The sequence below is a fragment of the Olea europaea genome, chromosome 5 (genome assembly GCF_002742605.1).
Source record: "Olea europaea var. sylvestris chromosome 5, O_europaea_v1, whole genome shotgun sequence".
Lineage (NCBI taxonomy): Eukaryota > Viridiplantae > Streptophyta > Magnoliopsida > Lamiales > Oleaceae > Olea > Olea europaea.
The window spans coordinates 3,611,922-3,622,520 of NC_036241.1; the positions used below are offsets into that span (position 1 = coordinate 3,611,922).

General features: G+C 34.3%; 1 long non-coding RNA gene across 1 annotated transcript in view; it reads right to left on the reverse strand.

The window, feature by feature from the left end:
• The window catches only part of LOC111394926, a 17,693-nt gene extending 7,551 nt beyond the window's left edge, over positions 1-10,142 (reverse strand). Inside the window, exons 1-2 of the long non-coding RNA XR_002702764.1 lie at positions 9,716-10,142; positions 3,545-3,622 (exon numbers count right to left, since the gene is read on the reverse strand). This is a non-coding gene — a long non-coding RNA (uncharacterized LOC111394926). The remainder of the gene's footprint in view (positions 1-3,544; positions 3,623-9,715) is intronic.
• Positions 10,143-10,599: the final 457 nt, after the last annotated feature.

Consider the following 10,599-nt stretch of genomic DNA (forward strand, 5'->3'; position numbering starts at 1 on the left):
ACTTCGGGCTATATTTACCTGCTTGCTGGAGGTGCTATTTCATGGAAGAGTGCTAAGCAGACACTCATAGCTACTTCCACCATGGCAGCGGAGTTTATAGCGTGTTATGAGGCATCAAATCATGGAATATGGCTGCGTAATTTTGTCACTGGGCTACGTATTGTGGACAATATAGAAAGACCACTTAAGATATTTTGTGACAATAAATCAGCAGTGTTGTATTCCAATAACAACAGGAGCTCAACAAAGTCAAAACACATAGAGATCAAGTTCCTTGCTGTTAAAGAAAGAGTTCAGAGTGGACAGGTGTCAATAGAGTATATTGGGACAAACTCCATGGTTGCGGATCCGCTTACTAAGGGATTGATACCCAAGGTCTTTCATGAGCACACTGCTCATATGGGTGTAATGTCTCTTGAGGATATCTAGTTTCAGTGAGAGTTTGTATTTTTGCTTTTCATATTGGACACATGTACTGTTATTTTGGATACGGTTTAAAGTTAAAGTTATTTTCAGATATAAAGTTATTTGGTTAATTATCTCTGAACTTGTTTAAAATGATTTCACTAAGGTATTAAGGTGGACCAGTTGGAAATAGGCATGTTACAGATCACATTACATGTAATTTCCATGCTACACATCCATACTTGATCCATGTCATTCGGTTATATTGATATACGTGACCATTGATGGGTTTAGCTACGTGAAAGTAGCGAAAGCCGCTTTGATCCTATGTTGATATAATTGATGGACGGGATTGTTTGGAGATACATTCGGTAATGATAGCAAAATTCTGAATACTCATAAGGTTATTTTAATGCACAATTATAAGGTGACACATATAGCCCAAGTGGGAGATTGTAAGAATTTTTAATTAAAGATGGGCTTGTATGTGTAAATAATTGTGTGTTAAATTATAGGCTATCGAATTCGATCGAGCCCGATTAAAGTGATCTAATAAAGTTTCGATTTTGGGCTTTAATGTATCCAATTAAAGTATGGGTTTAAATATGTGTAGAGACCGGGCCCAAGTCCTAATTCTATGATGGGCCGAATTAGGTCAAAGGGCATTCTCTTATAAATAGGTTATGGTCCCCAGATCACACGCAACGAATTATTCATTCTCTACTGCATCCCATCACAGAGAGGAAAAGGAGACTGCGTGTAGATTTGGAAGATCATACTGTTAAATTCATATTGCATTAACCATGTCAGATTCAGGTATGCTTCCGCTTTAATTCTTATATTTCTCGATGATTTAACATGAAAGATCCAGTAATTATTTAAAGTATTAAATAATCTAACAATTGACTGTAAAAATTAAAAGTAATTTTGATTTGTGAATCAATAAAAATAATCATTAGCTATGAACAACATATCAAGGGAGAAATCAAAGAGATGTAAAACAATGAAACATGACTAGGTGGTATCATAAAAATCTGTACATTAAATGATATATATATATATATATATATAAGCTTTTTTTTTATTGGAACAAAAGTATATTTGACTAGTCATATGTTTGTATGGTATTTATAGAGATGCATATAAAACTTACTTTGAAATCTTTGCAACTGTTCTACTTTGTACATGTCACTAATATTTTGATGAATACCATTCATATTATGACCCATTTATATAACTACAATGTTGAGCAGTCAACTTTCGTGTCATGGAATGTACATTATTATCACTCGCCCATGGCACGAACTCAAAATAATAATAATAATAATAATAATAATAATAATAATAATAATAATAATAATAATAATAAATAAAAAATTACTTCAATTTTTTTTTCTCTTTTTTCGTCATTTCTGACAACATGAAAAAATTAGTGTAATAATATGACTCAACACTAATTCAAACAGCTCACATTTATTTGTTTTCGTGTCTGGCATTCCAATAGCATAAAAAGATAAAAGAAATAATATGATTCAACATTAATTCAAACTGTATATTAATTTTTTTTTCCAAAAATTTTAAACAGAGTCAAATTATATATGAATAATACATTTTATCTCTAATTCAGATAATGTACATTTCATTTTTTTCCTTTTCGATATTCCGATTACAAAAAACTATAAATGAAATAACCATACACGGTACATTCTTAACTATGTACACATAGGGGATCATATTTTTCATTAAACCCTGGCCATAGTAAATTCTAAAATATGTATTCATGGGGATCATAATTTTCGAAGCGATAAGGATATGCAAGTCAATATGAATCCCAACTCCATATAGAATAGATTTTTGAAAAGACTGAACTTTTGCAATAAATTTTGGTTAAGAGTTTTCATTGACTTATTGCTACTACTAGAATGATTGAGTTCTTCTAGTATATGGGATTCTTATTTCTACTACTAGAATGATTGAGTTCTAGTTTATGGGTTTCTTATGTTAGGGGATATATTACCACATCAAATAAAAATGAAACAAAACATAAACCAATTTATAAGGTCTAATTTTAAAATTGATCTGCTCAAACGAGCCACCATCTTACGAGGACATGTTAGGGGATGTAATTTCACATCGAATAAAGATGAAAAACATAGACCAATTTATAAGGTCCTGAGCCACTCCTTTTAACAAGGTTGACTTTTTAAGATGGAAACTCAAATATTAATATCTTAACCATATAAATAAATGTGTACTGAAATAGTTCGCACAAGAAGGTGAAAATCTTGTGTCCTATGACCTTTTGATTTGACAATATCTTGCAGAAGGATTTTTAGATACAACATCACTTACCGGATACATCATGTACTGAATAAACTAAATTCATGAATGATATTAAATTACATTTAAAATAAAAGAGACAGACTGAAGACACTTAGAATTATTTGCAACAATTATAATTCTTATTTGCCAACTTATTTGATGATAACTTATCATTTTTCAACCTGATTTATACAACTAAATTGTCATTCTCCAGTTCGTTCTTGAGTGGAGGATCACACTCTTCACCTTCAGTAGGATGTAGCCATCTACCATTAAACACAAATAGAAAGCACTCCATGGTTGAGTCTACCACTACTGAAATACCATCTTTTACTGCCGTAGGTTCGTATTGACTAATCTGATTCAGGTTATAAATATAGTGACACAATTTTCAAATATTAAAAGCAATTAACTTTGTATATAATTATGCCTGAACTTGTTTCTATAGATATATTCTACAAAATGAAAGTTTTTAATTTATGCAACTTTCCATACTAAAACTCTATAATTTAGCTGCAACATTATAATCATATTCTTTGAGACTAAGATAGCAACAATTAACATAGACACTCCCATTCAAAAAAAAAAATGAAGAATGGAAAAACCGAAAAAAAAATACATGCACGTGCACACACCTTTAGTATTGGCAAGATCTTGCCTTGAATTTTCATTCAAAATAACAACAGAACCAATTGGAGATTTAACTTGGTTATAAGAATATTAATTAACTATTTGAAGATAAAGGCTGCATAATGAAGCAACTTTTATTAAAGGAAAAGATCAAGCAAATTAAGAAACAAAGGTCCATTCTTCTTACCTTTATCTCAGCTCTTGGCTCCCATCCATTTGCCATAACGACCATTTGGACCTAAAATGAATGTCTGGACTATGTTTCCTGCTTTGGAAGAGGTAAAATGAGAGACCTAGAAAATTCTCAATACATTAAAGCATGAATTCGTGAAACTTAATACAATTTTATGATTTGATCTGCCATTAAGAAATTATTTGCAAATACAACTTAGCAATGGAAAACTGCTGGCAAGTAAATAGAGTAGGTTGTTTAGATGAACCTAGAACAGATGATAGCATCTACGAGCACCAGGACATCATCAAAATATTTGTCAAATAAGAACTAGAGTCATTGCGAAGAATTCAAAGCATATCTTGTGTTCTTTTATATCTAATTGATATAAGATTATTCATGCATATATTTTTTTTCCAATAAGTGGTATATGTTGGGTTTTTGATGCCCAATAAATCCCGGACTATGATGTTAACGTGGGTTAATATTATTTCATAGGCATAGGCTGATGAATGAAATAAGTCCAACAACCAACTCCATGAACTATACCCGGCCCAATTGTATTCCTTATGGATGGCTTGAATCTTGGCCCGTTTACCCTTTTAATGGCCCAACTTAAAGCCTAACCCTATGGTATATATTTGGCTATAACCCTAGCCACTTTGATATGATGATTGTGTGATTTTGAGAGAAGAAACAAGAGAATCCCGACTGCCCGCCTTTGTGTGAGAAAAAAGGTATCCAGAAGTGTCCAGAACGCTGGTATAACGTGTGCAATTGGTGGTTCTTTCATAGTATACCTTTGTGGTGTCATCTCTTAGCCTTTGTGGTGATAAATCATCATCCTTTCTTGTCCTACGTGGGTAAGATTGAATAGCAACCAAGGTGAATCAATTGATTGTGGTTTGGAGCCGTTTGGATTGGTTGTTGGTAGAGAAAGTTACGTTGGACTGAGCCTGAAAAACTACCGTTTGAAGATCCTTTATGAGAGAGCTTCTGCAACAATTGGTATCAGAGCTTCAAGGTGAAGGTTTTGGCTTGTGAAATCTACCAGAAATCGTCCAGAAAATCGGCAGAAACGTAGCAAAAATCAGATCAAAGAAGCTATCCAAAAACTGTTAAAATCAGTCTCCGTTTTTCGCATTTTCTGATCAATCCAGAAGGAGTTTAGAGAAACGGAGACCACTGGCGTGACGTACAGGAGGAGGCGAACCCTGCAGGTCGGCACGTGTCAGGCGACGGCGGCGTGTGTGGTGGCGCGTGACGGCGTGTGAACATTTTTAGGTGACGGTTCCTTCAGGCAGTTTGTTCCTTATATTATTTCTGATATTTTTTGTGTTGAAAGTTTTCTGGTTCAGGGTACGCAGAAAATTTGGACAGCGTTGTTCTTCGGGCGTTCGAGATTTGATCGTGATTTTTTGGGTTGCTGCAATTTTCAGAGACTTTAGGACGAATAGTGGTGGTCCTAAAGTGATAAATTCGCAACTCTCATAATTTAAGGACTCAGATAGGTCCGCTCTGGTATATTGGCTTAACTTAGTTTAAATTTCAGCATTAGCAGATCATTGTGTGGGGTGATCGTTAGGATTGGGGGTTGTCATTGCTTGGCAACCATTGCTTGTGTTAGAAAATTTAGGAATTATTTGCTCTGTTTTTTGAAGTGTTGAGTTTTGATTGTAAGTTGGTAGTTGATTTTGTGCTTTACCTGTCATATAGTCACTGTGTGAGACTTGTTGCGTGGAAATTCGAACTTTTGTTCACATAGCTTCGTGTTGCATTGATTTTCTTGTTAGAACACTTGGACTTGACCCGTTCAAATATTCCCTTGATCTAAGATCGTGAATCTTACGAAACCCTGGGAATCTAGAATGTTGTATATTGCGGCCGTAGGATAACTTTGTGTGACCTATTTGTGCTTTTGGTTGTTCTAATTTTTTAAAAATGTCTTCACACTTTGAAGTTGGAATTTTTAATGGGAAAGGAGATTTTTCAATTTGGCAACAAAAGATAAAGAATATTTTGGTCCAACAAAAAGTTTCAAAAGCCATAGATGGCAAATTTCCTGCAAATTTAACAGAAGTACAAAAAGAAGAGTATGATGAACTTGCATACATTTCAATTATTTTACACCTGTCTGATACTGTTTTGAGAAAAGGAGGAAAACTGAATTCTACAAAATAACTTTGGGAAAAGTTGGAGGACTTATATTTGCTTAAGTCAACTCCTAATAAATTGTACTTGCTTGAACGATTTTTCAACTTTAAAATGGATTCTTCAAAGGATTTTGATGATAATCTGGATGTCTTTAACAAATTAGTTCAAGACATCGTTAACTGTGATGAAGAGGTATCTGAAACGTATAAGGCTATTATCTTGCTTAATTCCATGCCCGATTCATATAGGGAAGTTAAGAATGCAACTAAGTATGGCAGGGATACCTTAACACCCGAGATTGTCATAGACTCACTTAAGAGTAAGGAGATGGAGATTAAGGCTGAAAAAGAGGATAAGAGGAGTGGTGAGTTACATATGATGAGGAGTAGGATGAAGTTTAAGCAAATGAATTTGGGTAGAACTCAAGACGGTAGTGATTCGAGTAGTAACTCGAGTGATGAGGGTAGTAAGAAGAAGGGCAAGGGATGAGACAAGTCTAGTGGTAAAAGGTGTTACAGTTGTGATAAGTCTAGACACTTTATTAAGGACTGTCCCAAGAAGAAAGATAAGCTGAAGGGAAAGATGAGAGCTGAGACGAATTTGGTTGAGGGGTCGAGTTATGACCCCAGTGAGGTTTATTAAGTGTAAACCTAGTTACTGCATATGCATCTGTGTGTGATACTTTCTGCATGTGTGTGATTGTCTAAAATTTGTTGCGTGATTATCTGCTACATTTCTATGTGTTTGATATGTGCATTTGCATGAATTTGAGACATTAGGATTACTTGCTGTAATTGCATGCATGTATAGTGGGTTAGGATGCATTAGTAGTGCGTTGTGTGTCTTTTGGTGAGGTGGAGTATAGATGTCTAAGGGTACATGGTGGTTTACCGAGGGATGTAGAGTGTGACATTTGGATCACGAGTGGGGATGTGATCAAATGTCTAGGATCCCTTATCTGGAAAGAGACCCTGATCAGGTGGAGTGTGAGAGAGGCACTTCTATTAGGTGGAGACCCATTATTTACTTAGGTTGGGATAAGTGATGTGGAGATAAAGGATTATCCCGTGGACTTAGGATCTATTGTGACTTGCCAGTTAGACATGAGTTGAATGATCTGTCTAGTGAGCTTGGTGGGCGATGAGAGGAAATATATGTTCTCGTGGTGTGAGCAACATGGAATGGGATATGATAAGTGTGGTGAAATCTTTTCTTATGGTTTTTTATGCATGTGTTGCATATGTGGTTGACCGTGGTTTGATTGACTTGGTGTTAATCTATAATTCTATGTGAACGTGTTTCTGAAAAGATCTGTGTGTGTTATCCTATAGTATATCGTCATCGCATGTGTATTTGCTCTTGATTGTTTACTGTTAAATATTTGCTTCTACTTGGGTGTTTTTGACCTTAGCCCCAGTGAGTATATGGAATAGGTATGGTATGTGTTTCAAGTTGGAAACACGAGATAAGGTCTGTGATCCAATTTTATTGGCTACCTTGATTATGCAAGTGTTAACTGTGTGTTTTGATTGCTTGCAGATTTATTGGGCATCAAGGTGGAGATTTGTTGGGTTTCTGATACCTAATAAATCCCGGACTATGATGTTAACGTGGGTTAATATTATTTCATAGGCATAGGCCGATGAATGAAATAAGTCCAATAACCAAGTCCATGAGCTACACCCGGCCCAATTGTATTCCTCATGGATGGCTTGAATCTTGGCCCGTTTACCCTTTTAATGGCCCAACTTAAAGCCTAACCCTAGAGTATATATTTGGCTATAACCCTAGCCATTTTGATATGATGATTGTGCGATTTTGAGAGAAGAAACAAGAGAATCCCGGCTGCCCCCCTTTGTGTGAGAAAAAAGGTGTCCAGAACGCTGGTATAACGTGTGCAATTGGTGGTTCTTTCATAGTATACCTTTGTGGTGTCATCTCTTAGACTTTGTGGCGATAAATCATTATCATTTTTTGTCCTACATGGGTAATATTGAATAGCAACCAAGATGAATCAATTGGCTGTGGTTTGGAGCCGTTTGGATTGGTTGTTGGTAGAGAAAGGTACGTTGGACTGAGCTTAAAAAACTACCGTTTGAAGATCCTTTATGAGAGAGCTTCCGCAACAGTATATCTAAAAATTATATAATGCAAGATGTTTACATATCAAAAGGCTACAGGACACTATATTCTGCACCTACTAGTATGCGCACACACCACGCACGCATTGATCTAAAGTGTGAAGAAATGATTACACTAGAAGAGATCAATTATTCTAGTAGCAGAAATAAGTCAATGGAAATTAATAACAAAAATTTATTTCAATTGTTTTCAAAATCTAATCGGCATAGAATTGGGGTTCATATTGACAAGCATATATTCTTATTATTTTGAATATTATGACCCCCCCCCCTCCCCATGTATATGTAGTCTGAATGCACAACAGCATGGTTTAATGAAAATTACAATCCCTCTATGTATACATATTTCGTAATGCACTTTCGTATTATTTCATTCATAGTTTCATGGCATTTTAATGTTTAAAAGGAAAAACAATGTACATTTTTTGTATTAGAGCTGAATCATATAATTCATTTATGATTTAATTTACTAGTATTGTAATTTTTAAGTGCAAAAATGAATTAATATAAATTGGTTGAACTAGTGTTGAATCATATTATTACTCTTTTATGCCATTGGAATGCTGAAAAGGAAATGAAATAAATGTAAGTTGTTTGAATTAGTGTTGAATCATATTATTTTATATGTCGTTTGATGTCGAGAAGGAGAAAATCATGTAAATTGTTTGAGATAGTGTTATCAATGCATGATGACTTGCATTCCAAAATACAAGAGTTGACTGCTTGACACCATAGGTATATAAATAGGGTTTGAATATTAATGGTTGTCATCAAATTATTGGACAAATTAAAGTAGAATCGTGGAAAATAATTAAAATTAAATTTTATGTGCTTCTCTGTTTTTTATACTGTAAAAGCATATGTCTAGTCAAACATATGTTTGTTTCAATAAAAATTTAGCATCTAAACTATTCTTTTATGCAGGGTTTGTATCGAATTCAATGCTTTCTAATTGAAAATAACTGTTAGCAATGAAAAAATATAAATCTTCTTTGAAGGCAAAGAAATTTATTTTTACATGACAGGAAAGCGATTGGAGTTGTTAGGAAAAGTTGTAAGTATATGTTCACTGTCAAGGAGTTGGCTATATTTCATGGAGTGTTTTTAACCTGGCTTGAGGAAGTGAATGCAAAAGAAGAAACAATAGAAAGAGAAAGACCTCCTATTGGATATTGGATTGTATGAATTGATTGAGAACTACCAAGACGAATGAAGATCTAGAAGAATGTGTAAAGAGAAGAGAATGCATAGGGATTAAATGTGGCCGCACTACTACCAGGGCGACGCACTTGGAAACCTAGAATTTTAGTTCATGGAAATTTTGAGCTCTCTCTAAATTTCGATTGATTAGGCGTGCATCAAATGTGCAAATTATTATAATACTAGTTAGTATTCGGGTTTCATAGTTTTGCAACTCCCGTTTTTTCTGCCCTGATAATTTGTAAGCAGATAATTTGTGCAAAGCTAAGGACTATTTTTTGTAGATTCACAAATCACAATTAATTACAAATATACGAGATGAAATTTTTAATTAATGAAGTTAATATCATATAATAATTTCTTTTACGTAAACTTAGATTTCTTTGGAATAAAAGTCATCACACTTTATAATTGGAAGGGTCAAGTATGTGTCACTAATTGTGATAGGAATGATCTTTCAAAGACTTGTTTGCGAAACATACCTTTCAAAGACCTTTTGTGACACCTCAAAACCTATGTCTCAAAGGTTACTCAAATAATTCTTTTAGCCATTGAAATACTCACAATCTGAGCAAATACCAATTAATTCAAGTAAAGGAATATTCACATAATTATAATTAGGCTACATCTCAAACTCTAAAGAAATTAGTTCATGCTAAAATTAAAGAAAAGCTTAATAACAGAATCTAACATCTAGAAATTGGAAGGGAATTGGAAGAAGGAAAAACTCAGTAATTCTGCTCCTCCGTTTTCTTGGTGTTACTTCCCCCTCTTGATGGCCAAAGAAGAAGAGAATCAATAATCCTTTCTATCCAGCCTCCTTGGTCGAATACCCCCTTCTTCCTTCATGCATAAACTCTTTTTCTTCCTCTCTTTCAAGCCATCTTCACAAGGAAAGAAAAATCCATACTGAATTCGCCTCATCAATTCTGCAGATTTTCAGCCTTGGATTGCGGGCCATTTTTTGCTTGGAAAACGAGAAAATTTCAAAATTTCTATTTCAGAAAAATTTTTAGCACGTTAAATTAGCTTTCCTAGGCCACTTCAATCAGCTCAATATGACGTCGAATAAGGGAGATATGGTGAAAATACTAAAGACAGTGCAGATACGCTTCCAATTCTGGATTCCTTCATCTCCGAGACGTCTTCCCCTGATTTACTCCCTTCATTCCAATCTATTTTCTTCTGATTGGGCTGGGTCAAGCCTACTCAAATTGAGTCCTATCTCATGGGCCTTGAGCTTTGTTATATTTTGGCTTCATTTCTATAGTAAAATTGTAAACACCACAATTAGGATTGTCCATCATACAACTATAGAAAAGTATCATTAATAATCCCAAATATACTTGTATATTAGCAAATAATCATGAGCAATCAGCATTACAAATGCAATCTTATACACTCTATCAGCCATTATAAAAGTTGATTGACGTATTGTAATACAAAAAAATTTGAAGAACTTTGTGGAATAGAATAAGCTACTTCATTGTCTCATAATATGTCAAATAAATTCAATCCACTAATGAAATATAAAACCATCAGTTTTGAAAATAAAACTGTGATTGCAAAATCATT